Genomic DNA, 14,451 nt, shown 5'->3' on the forward strand with positions numbered 1-14,451 from the left:
AGAACGTTATTTTTGCTTATCTGTCAGTGTTACTGATCTCAGTATATATGAACAAATTCTTTAATTAGATAAACAAATTTATAATAGTTTTAAATTAGAAATGCATAATGTCTACCACGTACTACTTTAGAACAGTATTTGGGAATATAGGTGTCACACCTTCCTGAAGGACTTCCTAAGAAACTCCTGTCTGTGAGATAATCACATCCATAATTTGCAGGAAGTCTGCTATTAAGTTACCAGCAAAAAAAGGGCAGAGTGAAGGAATATACGACACCTCATTAGCATTTCTATTCTGATACACTTTTGTTTCAAGTTACTGATGCTCTTTTCCCAATATGTATATGCCTGCATACTGTTAGATTTCTGTGGAAAGAGGAATTTACACCTGCCAAGGATATGCAAGAAGGTGCAAGTGGCTTTCTCTGGGTTTCTGCAGAAGAGCTCACTCAGTTCATGGAGTTATTTGCCAATACATGTGCTGGATCCTGTCCACACTATCAGAAGGGTTATCAGAAGGAACAGCTACATGTCACTATAGCTGGACAGAGAGTCTGTTTTATGGACATCTGCACAGTGCAGTGTCTCGGTGTCTTGTGGGAGCAGTATATATGTAAATAAATCAATTTACTTTTAGAAGATAGGCCTTCTGCAAGACTACAGATATCTCTTATAGATGCCTCTAAAGCACGTTCACAAAGAGCAAGGCCGAGTCCACAGTTAACAGAAATGATATGGTGTAGCCCATCTTAAAGGAGAATGGGCAAACACAACGCACTGTGTCTCCATTGCTTCTGTATCCTGCATTTACTAGAACTATGCTACCTCAGCAAACTCATGTACTGGAGCTTTAGTGGGAAGGTGCACAGGATAGACAAACATACTGAGAGGGAAACAACAGAACCCAAGCTGAAATCTCAGCCTGCATGTGTCCTCATTTCCAACAGCTGTGTGTGTAGTTCATGTAACTAACATTGTGCAATGATGGCACCAGACATCCAGGGAAGACCCAAGTACATATGCAAGTGCTGTCGATTACAATTCATGCCATCTGAGAATGAGCACAAGTTGGAGTGTAGAACTCCCTTTGTGGGCTAAATGCATCTTGTTGCCCAGACACTGAGCAGTCCTGCCTTAAGCATTCCTTTACAGACAGAGCCTCATTTCCTAGCCAAAGACTGATTAGCTTCACAAGGCCGACTTCATTTTCCTTACAAAACCACCTACACAGCATCAACTGAAGCCCAAAAGCAGGAATCTTCAAATTAAACAGTACTGATGCAGTGTTCAGTAAGAAAGATATCCCCCCTCCTCCCCCCCTTCCTCCCCAACAAGAAAAACATCAAACAAGCAGTTTTATTTACAAGTAACCCTTCTTAACTAGAAACAAGAGAAAATGAAAAATAACAGCACTGATAAGCCTGGAGAGCACATAATGACGACAATCACATCGCTCCCAATTTAAGACCAGAAATATATTCACCCTAAATCTCAAAAAGCTGTCAGGGCTGACTGAGATAAGCAGCTACTGCTCACAGCTCAAAGTTCAGGCTGAAAAGTGATGAGCTGATGGCTGCTTGAGCATCCTGTAAAGAGGTTGCTCTTCTAGACTTGGCAATCAGCTTGCTAAGACAAAGGAAACACATGATAATTTTCCATCTTCTAGACAGAGCTAATATGGAGTAATAAAATGGCCCTGGGTATCAGAACTGCATTTTCCAACTGCTTCTTCCTTTTTCCCAATTAAAACCAAATTTATAATCATACCATATATTTTAGCTTTAATAACATAAGCTTTATATACATGCTGACCTAAGAAAGGGTGATTAAGTAGAAGTAAGTAAGAGTTAAGCTCAGAATAAGAAATTGATTCAGATCACAGCTCATTTACCAGTTTATGACCATTAATGAATTTTATAAGCTATGTCTGACTTTGTCACTTGGAAATAAACCTCTTAGTACTTACCTGTTTCATAGTGGAGCTGTGGTGTCTAATCTATTAAACTCTGAAATGCGCTGAGAGCTCCAGAAGAGGTCAGGAACAAATAAGATATATCTGAAAGTGCAGAAAATGATCTGAACAAAAAACAGATTTCGATAAATTAATATGGGGAAAATATATTTTCACTCTATTAGAATGAATGGCATTTTGCCTGGAATATGAGTCATAGGAGAACTTTATATTCTAAGTGTAAGACATCGCTAGGCAAGACAGAAAGAGGAACAGTAATCTGAAGGATAAATTGCAGAAATAAATAAGTAGAAATATACTGAAGTGATGGCAATAATGCACGAAGATCTACCCTACAACAAAAGGTAAATTGTATCTTATTACTTTGAAAGCCATTCAAGCTAAAATGCTCAATGATTCTGCTGAGAGAATTTCAAGGCATGGAATATAACACGTGAGAGCTTATGACAATATGTCTCAGTCTGGGAGACCTGGCTCTGGAAAGAATTTTCAGTAGAGGTTGGATGAATCACAGCCTGAGCTCTCATGAGTCACTGCAAAACCTTCATTAACTCCTATAGACCCAAATAAACATTTGCAATACCAACAGCAATTTGCAGAGAACAATGATGGAATAGCAATAATAGCCTCGTCCAAACCAAAGCTTTGAAGGAAGTGAAATGTGAGAAAAAACAGAGACTCAGAATCCATGAGGAGACTTGAACCAGCCAAGGCATTATACAAAAAAGGCATTCTGATCCTGCCATGGCACAAAGGCTGACAGCGGGTAAGTATTTTAGCTGAAAAGTAATGACTGAAAAGAGAGAGCTGCAAGTGGAGAGAGAAAGTCCAGTCATAGCAAAAGATCCTTGCTGCGCTGTGGAATTCCTCTGATTTAAATCAAACACAAGATTGTACCAACAGAACTAACAGCAAATAGGATCTTGTGGCTTGTGAAGTCTTTGGTGCTGCAAGAGATCAAAAGGCCAGCACATTCAGCTGTGCTCTACACTGAGAACTGTGGAAAGGCACACAGAAGTCTCTGGTGCGTTCCCTTGGGTGCTGCTCATCAGCACAGGTCTGCTGGCTGCACAACTCCAGCCCAGATCCAGCTTTGAAGAGCTGTGCACAGGCAACACTGGAAGGAGCAGCAAGGCCAGCTGCAGGGAGGCTCTCTTCACTCAGCAGACTCTCAAAGGCAGTGAGCCCAACAAAAGCCTAAATATTGCTATACAGCACATTTAACTAGAGCTGTGCAGAAGTGCTTCGAGTGCATCCAAAAAGACTGACACCACCAAATCTGACAGTTGCTACAGGTTAAAGTGCTGCTTCTGTACTGCTACCACATTTTCTATGCTGTGATAATTTGTTCATGATCTAGGACTCACCAAAGTTCCATGTATATCCCTCAGAGAGATACGAGCATCTTTTTGAGCCCTGAGTTTTATCTATTCCTCTTCTGGCATGCTAGCAGTGATGACATTTATGGCAACATATTAGCTTTTACACTTGCTTGAAGCATTCCACTTGTTTAGAGGTTGAAAATCCATTTGTTTGCTATCGAAACATTATTCATTACTTTTATAAGGGACCTCACAGAATTGGCGTTGCCATTTCCATCTTTTGTGTAACCATGTCTGCTCCTGTGGTGGCTGGAAGAGAACTCTGGCTAACAAGTAAGATTGCAGCTGAATCTATACAGGTGAGTAGTGGTATCATGAACAAGGATATAAGGGTCATAAGAAAGGTAACCAGAGATGGGCTTGAATGAAAGACTCGTGAAGAAGAATCCCAAAAGCAAAATGGGTGGGTTGATTTCCCTGGCAGCAGAGGAGGTAAGCAGATGACTAAGCCTCAGGGGAGAACATTGCAGTCAAAGGGTAAGGGAACATATCAGAAGCAATAGAGAGGGAAAGAAACTTGAAGAAAATGTGAGGCATATTTGGCCATCAGGCTTTTGAAAACACAGCAAGAAAAGTCTCAGATGCAGGGTACTCTGGATGGAATGAGAGATATGCTGGAGGCAAGGACTGGGATTAACAATTCTGTGTTATCTAAATTTCACCTGCTCTGGAACCACACAGCATTACAAAAATCTCCACAACTAATTCTTCAAAAGTAAGGACATAGGAAATACAAAAGCATGTCAGCTTGAAATAAGGAAAGCTATGAATAACATATCCAAGTGACACTGGGACAAAGCAGATACAGTGCCAAAGTACAAATGCTACACTTTATCTTTACTGCTTGCCAAATGCAGCCCTGTGCAGTGTCATTAACAGAAGCCAGTCTTAATAAATGTCATTTATGTAGAGTATTCACAGACTCTGATTCAACGTAGTTATTGCTAACATTACAGCAGTTCTGCTTCAAGTCATTTTCTATTGAATGTGCTACAGACTGCCAACAGATCTGCAGATATTACTTCCACAGAACTCATGGAGAATTATTTCTTGCAACAATGACCTGGTCAGAAGTGGTATCTAGTACTTTCTAGTACTTTTTACACAGCCTAAAAAACCTACACTTTTTAAACAGCCTAAAAATATGCTTGATGATTTAATCTAGGTTCGGCTTGCTGCTATATTTAAAATCGACTCACTTATGCTTTCAACAACAGAAAATTCCTCCACACACTTTGACGCACTCTGCCTACATTGTTTTTGAACAAGGCACACATGCCTTCAGAGTTTGGGGTTGGCAATACATTAAGCTTATTACCCTGGATCTCACTCCAGGCTGTCAGCTTTATTTAGATTCCATTCCGTTTTTCAGCTTGATTTATCTGACTTGGTTCAGTGCCCAGCAAAGTTAATGGAAAGTTTCTATTGACCTGAAAGGAAGTTAAATTAAGGCACGTTTGTCTGTTTAGTTGTGACATTAAAATTATTTTTCCCTTTATGTTCTTCACATTTAAAATGAGTTAGCAAACTGTCACAGAGTCCTGAATTGTTTTCTGAATAGAGAGAAGTGAAAAAGAGTACTGCTCAAGAAGTTCTGCTCCAGCTCTCATTTAAATGAGCAGAAACTGTTTCATTTCAGCAGTGGAAATTGAGCTGGAGCTGAATATCACAGTTAGGTTTATTTTTATTCCAGGATTTATTCCAAAAAGTGAAAATCTAATATGAAAAACAGATGGTTCTGCCCTTTCTGGGTTTTTATTAAGTTGAAGGGAAGGTAGGATCTCAGAGCTGTTCACAGTTGCATGAATTTTCCTCACATGCAATTTGTTGGCTTCAACTTCCAGAGGTCTATGAAACTATCAGCTTTCATCTTAAAAAAGGACACTGAACAAAAGGTAAAATGTTGGTTAACTGCTTTGAACGCTGCAGAGCAAGGTGGAAAAACCTAAGTCCTAAGACCTCAAAAAGAAGAAGGCCAGGTCCCTGCCCCCAAAGTGACTTGTGATGAAATGTTATGATTTTTAAATCAGCTTCATACTTTGGAGGTCTGCTTCACTTTGAACTCTTGGGTAATGCTAACGCCTTTGTCTCATGCCTTTGTGCTGGATGATTTGCGCTCTGTGCCACGACATTTCCAAAGACTCGGCAGAATCAGTACTGCCATCATGCCAGAGGCTGTCCAAAAAAAAAATCCAGTCTCAAATTTTAAAAGGGGGAAAGACATACAGAATGTTAGCAAAATTAATTTTATCATGAAATAATGTGAAAATTGATTGAGAAATTCTGTTTAAACTAAAACATCACAGTCTGCCTTGATTCTTGCATAAATATCGTGCAGCAGATACGATATGATTTTGTGAAAAAATGTATATGAAGGAATTAGGATATTTTTTTCTAGAAGGAAACCTGTGTCAGATATAAAATACAGTGTAGTTTAAACAAACATTTCTCTATGTGAATGTTTCTGCATGTATGAATAGGTATTTGAAATTCGAAAGCTCGGTAACTGGTATAGATGTGATTACTTATCGCCTCACATCATTCTGTATATGATATATTGCTCATCTGCTGTATCCAAATTTCTTCAACAGAGATTATTGGAAGAGCAGTTTCATAGTATACTGCTCATAAAAATGTCTAAATACTTTATTAGCTCGATATACCTGGATGTCTGATACTATTTTGCTATGCATCACAAAACTGCATTCACAGGAATGAATTTTGGTGCTGTCTGGGCAGTTGCAGTGCACTCTAATCCTCAGTGGGCATGCAAACTGTCCCACCAAATCAGGAGGTCACAGATAAAATTTCTAGCAACTTATTGCATGTTTCTTCTCATGCTTTATCACTCTGATTAACACTTAAGTTAGCAAGTCAGGTTAAAATATTTTATCTCATCTTTGCTAAGTAGGCATGGATACAATATTAGCAGTAAAAGGAACTACTGTTTATGGTACCTGGCCTGTTTTGTGATTGAGCGATATTCATTAATATGTTTGGCTTCAAAGTTCAGAAGAGGTAACAGACAACATATTAGAAATCCATTCCCAGAGCCTACTGCCAGCTGATTTCATTGGCTAGCTGACAACAGAAGCATGCACCAAGTGAGGCATTACTATCTAAATATCCATCCGTTACATGCTTTCATTTTCTGTACATCTCTCCCTGTCCCTTCCAAAAAGCACTTGTTTTTAATTTCTCAAGCCAAATGGGGAATGAGAAGGGATGAGAGGAAAATTCACAGAGGGTTTGAAAGTTCGGTATGAAGACTCCCCTGAGATCCTCATTTAAACCTGCACTAGGTGCCTGCGTTTCAACCATGGGGTAGTTACAAAATCATCTTATGAGCCACTTATGTCATGTGCTACCAGCCTGCAGGAGCCATTACAGGGAAAAAAACATCACATGCACGTCTAATGTGAGATGAATCACACCCTGGAAATAGATTTTTTCTCTCCACTGATGGTCAGGGGAAAGAGACACGGATCTGTTGGAGTGTGTCCATACGAGGGCCACAAAAATGCTCCAAGGGATGGAACACCTCCCCTAAAAGGACAGGCTGAGAGAGTTGGAACTGTTCAGCATAGAGAAGAGAACACTCCTGGGTGACCCAAGTATCTGAAGGGAAGCTGTAAGAGAGAAGGGGACAGATTCTTTGGAACGATAGGTTGTGATTGGACATGGGAAAATGGTTTCAAACTAATAGAGGTGTGATTTAGACTGGATATAAGGAAGGTTTTTTTATAATAAGGGTGGTGAAGCACTGGAACAGGCTGCCCAGTGAGGTGGTGCATGCTGTGTCCCTGAAGATATTCAAGGTCAGACTGGACAGGGCTCTGAGGAACCTGATGTAATGTGTCCCTGATCAGTGCAAGGAAGTTGGACTAGACAACCTCTAAGGGTCTCTTCCAACTCATATGATTCTACAATTCTGATTCTATGAGGGGAACACAAGGTGATTAACTCAAACTTGGCATCTAACTTTTAGTTGGTGTATAATGAATCACCACAAGGGAAAAGGGGAAATAGTAAGAACAGAGTAGTCTAGTGAATGTATAGGGAGCCTAAACTGACTAGCCCATGCATATATCTTTATGACATTGATATTTATATTTGCTCAGACAAATCCCACCTTTCTAAACAGGCCTGGCTTCCTCTCCAGTTGACCAGCCGGTCCACAGTTCTTAAAGCAGGCTCTTGTCTCAGCTGGGTTTCAGTTACACATGACTCATAGTGCAGCTTCCATCTCTTCAATAAGGTTTCTCCTTGCTCAGCCTCCAGGCTTCATAAGCATGAAAGTCAGCTAAAGGGTCTTTAGACTAACCACAAAGGTAATTGTCCATTTTCTTGAAAAGTTCCAATGAAGACAATTTTACAGCATGCCTATACAAATTATTTTAGCACCTTACATGGCAGAATGATGAAAACCAATCAGCTTAATTCACAGCAAGGAGCATATATGCATGACATGAAATATTTTACTATTTTAAGGATGAAGACCAGCCGAGCACTACATTTTGCTAATAATCATTCATGCATTGGAAAATAGTTAAAATCTCTACATGTAACCTTCTCTTTATTAAGTGAACAAACTCATTCCTCTAGCTTTGCTTTGTGTTCTCTAAAATCTGCCATCAGAATTTTCCATCTGAGTCTTTAAAAGGATCAAATAGAGCATAACGATTACATGTTTAAAATAGTTAAAATCAAAATACGACAACTCTGCCCATTCAGCCTAGAATGATGCTATTTAGTTGTCTCATATGTATTTTGTAAGATACTTTGCTCCCACAAACATTCTGTATTGCTGATAGGTGGTTATTTTCTGTATATATGCTACTGTTTCTTCCTTTCTTGCCAAGCTAACTATGCCCTTAAACAAGAAAATTGGACTGGTTCATCTAATGACAGATTACTCTGGGGGCTTGTGGGTGGACTGTTATCAGTGGCTTATGTCACATACATTGATTCTTCAGTGTTTCATTCCAAAACTCTCCATGGCACAAAGTTAGGCTGATGAGTCTATAATTTGTGACTTTTCTTTGCAGCTGGATAACTACCATTTCTTTTTTCCAAACCTTGCAGGTATCCTTGCAGCGACTAATTTCAGCTAATTGTTTGAGTAAAATGCAAGTCAATAATGCCACATGTAATGCATACAGCAAAATCAGTGAGCAATTGTAGATAATCTGCTGTTGGATACAGAACAGTCGCTTCTCTACATAAAGGTAGTATCTCTATCCAAAGTCAGACAAACTTAATCCAAGTTTTATACTCACTGGATTAATCTTGAAATCCTTCTACAACTGAGACTCCCATTACATTTGTTTGTTTTTTTTTTCCCTTAGCTGCACACTTTGTGCTGCTTACCTAAACCTTTCCCTTTTTATAGCTCCAACACTTACTCCACGTTAATCTATAGCAGCTTGTATCATTTGCCATGTGCAAAAATACAACTGCCTGCTTTCTGCTTTAACAAAAATCCTGCTGTGTAGGATGTGGGTCCTCAATGTAGACCTATATGAACCGTGTCTCAAAGATGACTTATTTAATCATCTGAACCTTTAATTATGATTTAGTTTCAACACATGAAAATTCCTGATTTGAACAATTACTTTTATCTTCTCCTCTATTTCCACATTTTTGTTATTTCACCCAAAAAGTTTTCTTCTCATTCATTAGTAATGTAGCATTCACTTGCAGCAGAATGTAGTCTCTACATTGTCTTCTTTTTGCTAATCAGTAAGACAACTTTTTGATTTAGACAAGCCCTCATTCAACAAAACTGGTATTTCTTGGTGTTTATTTATTTTTTATTCCTGACTAGTGTTATGCTACATTTAGCTGCACACTGGAATTCAATGATAGCACTAAACATGCAGAATTTAAAAGTAATGTTTTATTACTTATTAAAATGAGATTAAATTCCTAGCTAAAGAAATAAAGAGTTGATACTACAGTAGTGTTGTTCCTTTGAGAAATGAAAATCTGGCAGATAGCTCTGCTGTGTCTCCTAAGCTGCAGAAGAGCTCAGCTGCCAAGTGCATAAAAGAAGGTCTTCCTCTATCCCAAGTTCTGTGAATGCCTTCTCCTACCCACAGCAGGCAAGAGTCTTTTACGGACAACAGGAACAGTGCAAATAATCTGCAATTTGCTTACACCCCTAACAAAAACAATCACAGTGATGTCAAAATATAGACACATTTTTGCTGAAAATTAGAGCTTACATAATAGGACATTGTTGTACTTTATGTAGTTATCTGCACTTGTTTCATAACATAGTTTTTCATACCATGGAAATGCTGTCTTTTCTAACCCTATTTTCCCATCAGACTGTTTGAAAGAGCACTTGCCATCATCCACAGGCTGAGACTGGCAGGAGGGTGTTCAATGTGAAAGGTGCTTAATTGAGGAGTTGGCACCTCAGCCTGAACTGAAATAGCCTCATAAGCATGCTGCAAATATTTTCCTATTGCCCAGACTTCTCAGCAGGGAGGGACTTGGCAGAGAGCTAAGGCCTGTGTGAAGGGTAGATTCTGTGATCGATGTAGTTAAGAGCTAACACCAAGCACACTTATTTTACTGGCAGCTGCTGATGGCCCTGCTGGTCACTTGCTACTTTTGCCAGATTAGTTTTGTAAGCAAAGCAAGGAATACCTACATCTGAAAGCAAAATGAAACAAACAGAAAATCAAATTACAGCTCTGCCCAATATAGACAAAAATAAAAATAAATTTGTCAGTGATCCTTTTGTATTTCTGCTGTGCTCTGAACTGCAACTCATAGATATTAGAGACTGCTTTATAATTGTGATAGCATGCCTGATACCGCAATAGAAAATGGATCATATTGGTAAAATATGATCTCTTTGTTTCGGCTGACAGATGTCTCAAGGAAAAAGCAGACCTTTACACGTACTGACTTCAGAAGATCATAACTACATTTATAAACTAGATGGATTAAAACAAATGGGTGCTGGCTTACCTGCAGACTGGGCTAGTGAGGAGAAGAAACTGGGTTCAAGCACAGCTGAATCACATAGGGTGACATGTAGTTCATTGGCTTATGGTAACAGTACCAGGTGTTCCTAATGCCTTTTTAAAATGGAGCATACCTGCAGTGCAGCAGAACCATCTCAGCATTGCTTCACAAGTAGTGGCAGTACTAATGGGGTTTACAAGATCCTGATTTTCTTCCTAAAAGCAGCTTACCAAGCAGTGCTCTTACAATTACTGAGGCTCTGAAATATACTGGTTTTCCCCCAGGTCGTAAAATCATTATACATACTTCCCAATATCTAATCACAGTGCTTGGTGTTAATATCATGAATAGCTGCACAGACCTGCTGTTTTGCCCTTGTTTCCTTCTGAGAGAGTTCAGGTGACATTCTGAGTCAGCCCTTAAAGCTGATTCTGCTAATGACACTGATACAATGACCTTGGTGAAATCATTTGCAGCTGGCTCTGCAAGAAACTTTGGTGCTCCAGTACTTCCTTGTTAGGTTAAGTCGTGTGCAATGGTACTTGCAGTGGGCACTGCAGTTCTCCTGCACAAAAGCCTGTGTGTTGTTGGGTGCTGAGGGATGGAGATCCTCAAAAGCAACAAGCTGTCTGAGAAGCTACCTCAGCAGGATAAAGGTCTTCCCCATTATGGGTTGCTAAGTATCTAATTCTTAAGATAAAAAAGGGGAACTTGTCTTCAGTCAGGCTTTCCCTATGAATTCCATTCTAGAGATAAAAAATCTACAGATAAGACAAAAACTATTCTTATAGAAAACACAGTGCATGATTTAGGAGTTCCTTGATTAACTGGCACTTAACTACTGATTATGGAAAATAGCAGTTCATTTCAGAGCTGTACTCACAAAAATGATACTCCAGTGAACTCTGGTTGAAACATAAAAAGATTTTAGAATATTTCCTGAGCAGCCTAATTTGGGTAGCCCTGCCTGAACAGGAGGTTGGACCAGAAAACCTCCAGAGGTCCCTTCCAACCTCAGTCATTCTGTGATTTTGTGATAGTAAACTAAGGCTGAACATTTAAAAAAGCATTTTGTAGACACATATGCATGGCATTGCTTGGAGCTGATGAACAGCAAGGTGAGCACCAGTGCCATTTTTGCACGAAGATCCAAAATCCAAGGAAGAGTTCCTCACCCTGATCAAGTATTAAATGGAGACAGCTTCTGAATTGTATTTACTGTTAGTACTCTCAAACAATTGCCAGGAAGTGATTGCTATATGTGGTACAGTCAAGTTATGCTTGGAGAATATGTATGAGAGCAACAGCTATTTCACAGCTTTGCTTCCCTTCTTGTTGACACCTTGCAGTCTTCTAGAACTCTCGCTGACAGATGCAAGTATTTAATTCATAGCTACACAACAAAGAACAGACAAGGTGTTTTCTCACTCTCTGTGCACAGTGCCTACCTGGAGTATGAATGACCCATTCATTCCCACCTAAGAAATCAGACAAACCAACTTATCTCAAGCAACAACTAACAAAGACCGCATAAGATAAACTTAAATACAGATCTCCAAAGGTACTCCAGCATTTAGATGAGATTTTCACTCAAATAACTACATTTGATCTTCTGGACAGCCACAAGACTCAGGACTGATGCAATGTGTTTTTACTCCATCCTTCCTCCTTTCTGTCTGGCACAACTGGAGAGCAGGATGAAATTCCTAAGTGGTATGGTGAAATACATGCCACACTGCTACCACAAATAGCCCTTTGGTAGTCTGGTGAGCTGCCCTTTGGAAGTCATACAGCACTGGAAAAAGAGTAAGACAATTACTTGCCCATTTCCAAAAGTCACTAGCAGAAATACATACAGTCATAGAATATCCTGAGCTGGAAGGGACCTGGATGGTCACACGTGCCTCAGGAGTGGTCTGGTTAGCTGTGTCAGCTGCTGTGGCCAGTGAGGCCACAGGGGACATGGCTTTCTGCTGGGTGGGTGCTGTGACCAAACTGCTGGAAGTGACAAGTGACAGTGCCCTACTGGTGTGCCCTCCCAGGTGATCCATGATGCCAACTGCTGTGCCACACTGTTACTACTGCACCACACCCTGCTTGTTCCACCTATTTGCAGCATTCCCAGTCATAACAGGTCCCTAGGGATGCTTTGTACTTTCAGATATAGCTGTGTGCTCCTCAATGCAGTATAATCCTACTGACTCGTTTTTTTGATAAAATGTCCTACAACAACCTGGATATGCCTTAAACTTTGGTAGAACTGTAAGAATATATTATAACCTGTAAGTGTCCAAATGACAATAAGTTAAACTGACTTTGTTTTATATATGTAATGTTTAATAAATATTACATTCCCTGCCTAAATTTAACCAGCACTGAAAATTGAACAGTTATAAAAAAAATCTTTATACAAATTAAAGAACTGTATAGCTCAAAGTATTAAGTTAATTAAATAATTAAGTTTAAAAAATAATTAAGTTAATTATTTACTGGTGGTAAAACTTGCATGCACACAGGTGAATATATACATACAGTCTTATGGAAAACTGAACACGCAGGAAAAAAAACTACACAAAAACTATGCTCTATTTGATTTCTGAATTATTCAACTCCTGTATCAAACTCTTATCATATTCTGCCCTGGACACTTGGTAGATTATATAATAATAATACAACAAAGACACAGGCACAAGTTACCTCCTGCTGTAAGGGAAAATTAATGCTTAACAAGTGCTCAAGGAGAGAAGCGTGCATTTGTGCATCACACTTTTTTACTGTTGCTAGTATTACAATTCCCTCCCTCGATTAAGCATTGACTTTTCATTACCAGTACAAAGGCAGGAATAAAGCAAGAGCACATGGCACTTGATGGTAGAGTAGTTGTTATAAAATTTCATTTCACAGCTCGTACACAACAGTTAAGCTTGAGTAAGCTATAGATTCATCTCCAAACAAGTCTTGTGATTTTGTCATATACAGGTTTATATGGAAAAGGATCTGAAACTTTTATTAAATTGTTTAAATATATCAGCCTTTCAAAACCTTTTCCCTGGCACCCAGCTGCTGTATTTCTGGAAATGAACAAACCAAACAAGAACAAAAAAACAAGAATTGTTGGCTAGATGCCAGATCCCTAGCAGCCATGAAAGCCTTTTATCACACACAGCCCAGTGACACTGATATATTTGTGAACAGGAGTATACACATCAGAACAATAAGTGTTTGTGACAATCTGGGATCTACAGAAACAAAATTCTCACTTTTACGTCAGCAAAAGCAAAAGAAAACTAAGGATTGATTTTCTGTAAAATAGCCCAATAACCACATTATAGTTACATGTGAATAGACCCATTAACCAATAGAAAATTGCAACTATGAGTTCTACGTTTGCGTATGAACTGAAACAGTTAAGCAATAGCTATATTTAATCGTAGCTACAATGAGGCAGAAAAAAAATGTCTACATTTCTTTTCCCAATACCACCTGGCAGACAGGCATATAGTAAGTGCATTTGCTGGAAGCACTTATGTTTTGCTCTGAAAAACAGCCTCAATGAATTGCTAACATTGCCAAGTTCAGTCTGCGTCTTTCAGTGCAAAGAGAGAGGCTAAGGAAGGAAGAAGCAGTTTCTTGAGCTTTTCTACTATTTGAAATCTAGTCTGGAAATGCCTTCTTAATTGGGCAGATTGACTGTCACTTCCGTGATACCTGAAAACTCAACTTGCTATTTACTCAATTTCAGAAATGTCTCGATGAACCATGTCAGAAAATAATCTTCATCAGCAATATCCACACGGAGAAGACTGCCCTCAGCTTTTCCCTTCAGTTTTTTTTACAGGATTTCAAACAAATTCATCAAGGCCCCTCCACCACATCCGCTCTTGTTGCCCTGACGTGGATGAAATGAGCCCTCCTTATCCACAGAGAATTCAAGTCTTCTGCTGATGTTAGACAGAGATGATGAACATGTGTATGCCTCATGCAAATTTTGTTAAGTGAACTGCAGCTTCCATCCATAAAAGTTAATGAAAAAATCAGGTTCTGATGAAGTTCAGATGAACTTGGAAAGGGTCCAGAGGAGGGCGACTAAGATGATCAGGGGGCTGGAGCACCTCC

General features: G+C 39.3%; 1 long non-coding RNA gene across 1 annotated transcript in view; it reads right to left on the minus strand.

Annotated features, from left to right (window-relative positions):
- The window catches only part of LOC122189466, a 40,832-nt gene extending 33,287 nt beyond the window's left edge, over window positions 1-7,545 (minus strand). Inside the window, exons 1-2 of the long non-coding RNA XR_006181825.1 lie at window positions 7,487-7,545; window positions 1,967-2,056 (exon numbers count right to left, since the gene is read on the minus strand). This is a non-coding gene — a long non-coding RNA (uncharacterized LOC122189466). The remainder of the gene's footprint in view (window positions 1-1,966; window positions 2,057-7,486) is intronic.
- Between the last annotated feature and the right edge of the window lie 6,906 nt (window positions 7,546-14,451).

The sequence above is a fragment of the Lagopus leucura genome, unplaced genomic scaffold (genome assembly GCF_019238085.1).
Source record: "Lagopus leucura isolate 7727_CA_CO unplaced genomic scaffold, USGS_WTPT01 Super-Scaffold_73, whole genome shotgun sequence".
In the NCBI taxonomy this organism is placed as follows: Eukaryota; Metazoa; Chordata; class Aves; order Galliformes; family Phasianidae; genus Lagopus; species Lagopus leucura.